This window comes from Mustela lutreola, chromosome 15 (genome assembly GCF_030435805.1).
Source record: "Mustela lutreola isolate mMusLut2 chromosome 15, mMusLut2.pri, whole genome shotgun sequence".
NCBI lineage: Eukaryota > Metazoa > Chordata > Mammalia > Carnivora > Mustelidae > Mustela > Mustela lutreola.
The window spans coordinates 29,118,588-29,125,948 of record NC_081304.1 but is presented as its reverse complement, the minus strand read 5'-3'; the positions used below and the strand labels follow the sequence as shown (position 1 = coordinate 29,125,948).

General features: G+C 42.6%; 1 pseudogene; it reads left to right on the top strand.

The window, feature by feature from the left end:
- Positions 1-1,431: 1,431 nt before the first annotated feature.
- LOC131815616 (small ribosomal subunit protein uS2B-like) lies at positions 1,432-2,316 on the top strand (annotated as a pseudogene).
- The last annotated feature ends 5,045 nt before the right edge of the window (positions 2,317-7,361 follow it).

The following is a 7,361-nucleotide window of genomic DNA, read 5'->3' as shown; positions in this document are numbered from 1 at the left end:
CATTGTTTCTGTTTCATGTTACTGGGCTTGATGAGTAGGGTCCTCAGCTTCTGTTTCTAAGACGTCTGAATAAAAACATTGTTTATATGTAAAATGTCTCTAGAGAACTGGCTATTTCAGATCGAGTTCACCTAGAACATACTTCCTTTACCCACAGCCCCTCCTCTGCTGGCCTCAGCAGTTTATCTGTGGAAAATAATCCTTGGGCTTGATTTTTTTTTTTTTTTTTTAAAGATTTTATTTATTTATTTGTAAGAGAGAGAGAGAGTGAGAGCAAGCACAGGCAGACAGAGTGGAAGGCAGAGTCAGAGGGAGAAGCAGGCTCCCTGCGGAGCAAGGAGCCCGATGTGGGACTCGATCCCAGGACGCTGGGATCATGACCTGAGCCGAAGGCAGCTGCTTAACCAACTGAGCCACCCAGGCGTCCCCTTGGGCTTGATTTTCATGGTATCCCCACAAAAAGTCCCTGAGAGGCTCTCTTTTTAAGACTCTATGCCTTCCCCAGCTGTGATCTTTCAAAGGTAAGACCAGCCTCTTTGCCAAATGTCGTGGTTTCTGCTTGGCCTTTAATAATTATTGTTTTGCATGAGTTTCTTTATTGAGCATCTTTACTGAAAGAACTATCTTCTGTTTGACCCCTTTGAGGATTTATTTCATCAGTCACTGAGAATGTTAGAGAACACCTGTGCCACTCTGACCTGTTCTCACCATGCATGCTTTCTCTGAAGGTTCCTGTTTTCCATTTTATGTGTTAGGTCTTTCTAATAATGTACTGATCTTGATGGGCAGTGGGCTCCTAGCCAATGTTATTGTCTTGGACTGAAGCACAGTTATTAGCTCTGTAAGTCCTGGGTGGACAAAGAACACCCCTTGACCCACAGCCATTGCCAAAAAGCAGGAGAATCGGTAGCACTAGAATTGTATGACTGATTTTTCAGTTGTGTTAGCTTTTCTTGCTTTAAATCCATTTCAAGAGTACAAGGAAATCTCACTGAAATTTATCATGTCCTACATGTGTTTTAGTTTGCTACAGTGGCCTTAGCAAAATGCCAAAGGTAGGGTGGTTTAAACAACAGAAATTTATTTTCTCATACTTCAGAGAGCTAGAAATCTGAGATCAAAGTGTCAGCAGGTTCGGTTTTTGCTGAGGCCTCTTTCCTTGGCTTGCAGATTGCCCCCTTCTCACTGAGTCCCCACATGGCCTTTTCTCTGTGTGCCTGCATCCCTGCTGTCTGTCCCTTCTTATAAGGACACCAGTTATATTGACAGCAAGTGACACCAAGAGGTCAATGAATATTTGAAATTAACAAAACTAAAATAAATATATGCAATGAAAAAAAGAAGAAAAAATACTTTTTCCATGCTATCCAGGGAAGGGTCCATCCGGCATTGTTTTGCATACCCGTTGTGACTTGAGGGGAAACTTTGACAATGTCCAGAGCCCTTGATGTCCTGCAAATGAAGGAGGAGGATGTCCTCGAATTCCTTGCAGCAGGAACCCATTTAGGTGGCACCAACCTTGACTTCTAAAATGGAATAGTCATGGTATCTACAACATAAATCTGCAGAGAACCTGGGAGAAGCTTCTGCTGGCAGCTCATGCCATTGTTGCCATTGAAAACCCAGCTGATGTTGGTGTCATATAGTCCAGGAATACTGGCCGGCAGGCTGTGCTGATGTTTGCTGCTGCTCCTGGAGCCACTGCTGTGGCCGGCCGCTTCACTCCTGGAATGTTCGCTAACCGGATCCAGGCAGCCTTCTGGGAGCCCAGACTACTCGTGGTTACTGATCCCAGAGCTGATTACCAGCCTCTCACAGAGGCATCTCATGTCAACCTGCCTACCATAGCTCTGTGTAACACAGACCCTCCTCTGTGCTCTGTGGGCATTGCCTTCCATTGCAACAACAAGGGACCTCACTCAGCGGGTCTGTTGTGGTAGATGCTGGTCAGGGAAGTTCTGCCCATGCGTGGCACCGTTTCCTGTGAGCGCCCACAGGAGGTCATGCCTGATATGTGCTTCTACAGAGATCCCGAAGAGATTGAAAAGAAGAGCAGACCGCTGCTGAAAAGGTTGTGACCAAGAAGGAGGAATTTCAGGGTGAATGGACGGCGTCCGCTCCTGAGTTCACGGTTAAAGTCGCAGACTGGTCTGAAGGCGGGCAGGTGCCCTTGGTGCCTGTTGAGCAGTTCCCTACTAAAGACTGGCCACCGAAGTCTGGTCAGCAGCTCCCACCACTCAGGCCACTCAGTGGGTCGCAGCAACCACTGAGTGGTCTCAAGCTGCTGTTCCACAAAGGCAAACAAAATGGAAATAAAGTTGTTGGAAAACAAACAGTTAAAAAAGAAAGAAAGAAAAAGAAAAAATTGTCACCAAGTTACTTGACACTCATAGGACGCCAGTGAATCTTAATTATCCCTGCAAAGGCTTTATCTCCAAATACAGTCACATTCTATGGTATTAGGGGTTTAGACTTCATTATCTGAGTTTGTTGCGGGGGCATCGATCAGTCTATAACACCAAGGCCAATGGGACTACTATGTAATGCTCTGCTTAAAGAAGACAGTATGTCTAGAGTGTCTAGTATGATTCCCAGCACATAATTAGGACTCAGTCATGAGTGAGAGGTGGTGGTGAGAGGTCCCTTCACTTCTGATATGATAGTGATTATTATTACTAGTATGTAGTTAAGCAAGGCCATACAAATACAAGTCTAAGGTAAAAGCCTCTTCCAACGATGATGTCGTTAAGCTCTAACCAGTGGGACTCTTATTTCAGACAGTATTTGGTATTGCAAAATCCAAGCCAGTGAAAGGATTTGGACAGAATGGAAAAAAGGCAGTTTAATAAACTGAACGTTGTAGAGGCTTTGGAATGGGCAACCCGTGTCCAAACTCCCAACTCTACAATGTATTGGCTGAGTCACTTGAGGCAAGTCTGTTCCTTTTCCTGCCTTTCATTTTATACATGTGAAAAACAAAATAGTTTCTATTGCGATTGCAGAGTTCAAGTAAAGTGAACAGAATATCCCACCAGATCATGCTACTTTGGCATATTGATTATTTCAAATAAAGTTACTTGAGAAATAACCCAGGCAAGGATACTCTGACCCTCCTTTCTGTCCCTGATGGTGGGAAATAAATCTCCCATACGTGAAGGTTTCCTTCTTATACCAGGAGGTTGGAAGGCATCCTTAATATCAGAGATGGGGAGTTCAAGGCTGAGAAGGTTGTCTAAACAAACCTACTGACTTCCTCATTTATTTACTCTAAGCTCAAACTCTTAGTCTTGTCAGTTCTTCACAGATTTTGTCAAAAAGATCTAAAAGCTTCCTGCTCTGGTCATTTCTTTGAGCCTCATATCTTTGGGATTCGATGTGTAGAAATTAAATTTTTTCCTGTTAATCTTTCTTATGTCGATTTAATTATTAGACCGGCCAAGGAGCCTAGAAGGGAGGAAGGGAAAATATTTCCTTTTCTGCAGTTCTGGCACCCAAAGTGCGGCTCTGCACATTGCTTGCTCTGGGGCAGCCACAGCTGAGAGATGCTGGCACCTCTGACAAGAGCTGGCGCAAGGAGAGAATTCTTACCACATCAGCCTCGGGATCTCTGCCTACTGGATCTGGTGGAAGTGAGAGCAGGGAGAGTCCTTTTCCTGCAGTCAAATGCTCTACCCCTGTGGGAGAGTCCTTTTCCTGTTCTACATTTAGATTACCAGGAGAAAATATTAGTATGCATTAGTCCCTTGGGTATAGTGACTCTGGTAAAGATTTGTTATGTGTACTCTTGTTTTCTATTGATTCCTTTCCTCCTGAAAGGTCATAGTTTTTCTTTGGGTCTTCATTTTGCTATGTGCTTAGAGCTGGGCTTCGTGACCAGTGAGAATGTTGTCTCTGTGTCTGCCAGCCAGAAGATGCATATCAGTGGGCATTTGGTAGCCAGTTAAATAGACTAAGTTCTGAGACATGAAATCACAAGCAGCCAGCTTCTGTCCAATCTTGCCAGCTTTCAGGGGAATTTGTTGTAAGGGGTCCTGGTCTATAGCAGTTCTTTGTCATCTCAACCTGTGTTGTTTTGTTAGTCCTGGAGAAGTCCCATTTGCCTACTCAGTGTCTCAGATTAGCAAGTGTGTGAGTGGAGGCATCTCACATTCCCATGGGAGACCAGATATGCTTTACACTATACCATTGTTACAACCTGTGACAATAAAGATTTTCACTCTCTTAAGCTAACTCTGGGAGTGAACTTTCTGGATCTTCTGAGGGCTGCATCTTTTGCATGCTCCTTTGGGACACTTCTTGTGTCTGTGATTAAGTCATAAAAAGTTTTTGGTTTGAGTCATTGCTGAGATTAATGTTAAGATCCTACTTATTAATAGTCAAATGGTGGATGCTTTGATTGGTATATTCGAATGAAATTTTTTTAGAGACTCTTCATCTTAAAGAATTGCCTTATTGGTACCTATGGTAGATCAAATTGAAAGGAAAACACAAGGGATATAATGGCTAGCCATAAAGAACCCTTTTAATAAGATGGAAGATCTGAAGTTAGACTTAGAACAAAAACTGAAGTCCACATCTGATACAACGTCTCTTTCATAAAATCCAGCCCCATCTCCTCACCAGATTCTTGGAGCTCCCAAACTCTTCTACCTTTCTCAGAAAATCCCTTAAACAACCTGCTTTTTCTAAGCATGCTACCTGTTTTAACTCCCTTCCCCTATACAACTTACAGAGAGCTCTCCGTCCCTATCTTTAGTCCGTCCTTATCTCTAGGCATAGGGTCTACAGGTTATTCGTGTACACACGGACAGCCAGGAAGTGAATTTAGCAGAATCACGAGGGTGGGGCAGTGAGGTTCACTTCACTGTTCCTGCTTTCCAGGGCTCTGTAATCAGGCTCTGCCAGCTTCAGGCCTTCCCAGGCAATGTCCTTTGCAGATGTATCCTCACCGCCCCCCCACAAAGAATTCCTGTGCCCAAGACAGCACAGATTTTTAAAAATTTAAAGCCCTTTACCTCTACTTTCAAAAGATTCTACCAAATTTAGGAAAGAATTAAAAATAGAGTCCATTCATAACTTCCTTCCCTACACACAGGAAACAAATGGCCCTCCTACAAATTATTTGGCATACAGATCAGCTATAGGACAGTGTTCAGGGGTTGATAGAAGCCATAGTAGTGTCTTTCCCTATAAAGTGAATTGGTCAGGGCACCTGGGTGGCTTGGTTGGTTGAGCATCCGACTCCTGATTTTGACTCAGGTTATGATCTTGGGGTTGTGAGATAGAGTCCCATGTCAGACTCTGTGCTGGGTATAGAGCCTGCTTAAGATGCTCTCTCTCCCTGTGCTCCCCACCTCCTTGCATACGTGCACACGTGCACTCTCTCTTAAAAAACATACAATAAAAAGGCGTATTGGTCTAAGGTTGAATTGTGCACTAGGAAAGGAGAGTATCCTAGGACGTTTTTTGGATGCTTTATACAGATTTTATAAAGGCACACTGCAGTAAACCCTGAAGCTCCAGAACATTGAAATCTTTAAATTTCCTCCATAACAGAAAAATTTCTCCCTGATAGAAAAAGGCAAATTCAAAATAGTGTGGGTGGGTGAGCTAGTCAACCTCTCAGCATTCTAATGAAAGCTGTGAACAATTTTTTTTTTTTTTTTAAACAAGAGCTTACCAGGAATGCAAGAGAAAAAAGTTAAAATCAACAATTCTTGATTTGCAACTTGAATCTTTGGAGAAACAAAAGCATAACTCTGAGAGCAACACAACGTCCACGCAGACCCTTTCCTATTTGCCTCCATACATTTACAGGTATTGTAAAGATCAGGACGTTGGAAGTACAATTGTCCTGCACTTAAGAAAAAGAAGGAAACATTTAAATGCTAATTTCTCTAGACTATTGATAATAGAAAAATACACCCCAAAACTCCAAGGAAGAAACTTGCATCTTTCTCTGTTTCTTGAAGATGCCGATTTTACCATGTCTTTGAAATGTAAACAGTCTGCAGTGTAACTAAAACTCTGCCCATACTTGCCTGAAACTGAAAGAAAAAAAGGAGGAAAGAGGCTTTTTTAAAAAAGATTTTATTTATTTATTTGACAGAGAGAGATACAAGTCGGCAGAGAGGCAGGCAGAGAGAGGGGAGGAAGCAGGCTCCCTGCCAAGCAGAGAGCCCGATGCGGGACTCGATGCCAGGACCCTGAGATCATGACCTGAGCCGAAGGCAGAGGCTTAACCCACTGAGCCACCCAGGCACCCGGAAAGAGGCTTTAAAAAAAAAAAAAAAAAAAAAAAAAATATATATATATATATATATATATATATATATATATATATAATTGTTTTTCAGTGTTCCAGAATTCATTGTTTATGCAACACATCCAAGGCTCCATGTAATACATGCCGTCCTTAATACCCAACACCAGGCTCACCCACCCCCCTACCCCACCTCTCTCCAAAACCCTCAGTTTGTTTCTCAGAGTCCACAGTCTCTCATGGTTTGTTAAGATACAAACTGCAGGGGCATCTGGGTGTCTCAGTCAGGTTAGGCATCTAACTCTTGATTTTGGCTCAGGTGGTAATCTCAGGGTTGTGAATCGAGCCCTGAATTGGGCTCTGAGTTGAGTGTGGAGCCTGCTTAAGATTCTCTCTCTCCCGTTCCCTCTGCGGTCCCCACCCTTTCTCCCATGTTCACTGGCTCTCCAAAAAACAAAAACAAAAACAAAAACAAAAACAAAAAACTAAAAAAAGAAGACAAAATAAAAATAATAAATAAAATGCGAACTGCTTTAAAAGCTCCCTTTTTCAAATCTAGTCCTTCTTTCCTGAAGGGGAGCCACAAATGCCACCCTAGAATGTGCCACTTTGGCATAGTGATTATTTTGAATTAAAGTTACTTGGGAAAAAAACGGATGCAGGAAGGACCCTCTGATCCTCCCTTATCCCTGTGAAAGCAGGAAGTAAATCTCAAATCTGTGAAGGTAATCTCCCTTTACCAGGAGATTGGAAAGCATCCTTAACACCAGGGAGAGGGAATTCAAGGCTGAGAAGGCTGTACAATCAAACCTTGTTATTTCCTCACTAATTTACTACCCCAAGCCTGAACTCTTGGTCTCGTCAGTTCTTCACAAATTTATTGTTTCTTTGCCTAAAAAGTATAAAAGCTGCCTGCTTGGCTCAATTCTTTGAGCCTCATATTTTGGAGACTCCCAAATGTACAAAATTAAATGTGTTTTTCTCCTATTAATCTGGTTTGTGTCATTTTAATTTATTAGGCAGCCAAAGAACCTAGAAGGAAAGAAGGGAAAATTTTCTTCCCCTACGCAAGGAAGATAACACTTTTTGTAATTTGGAA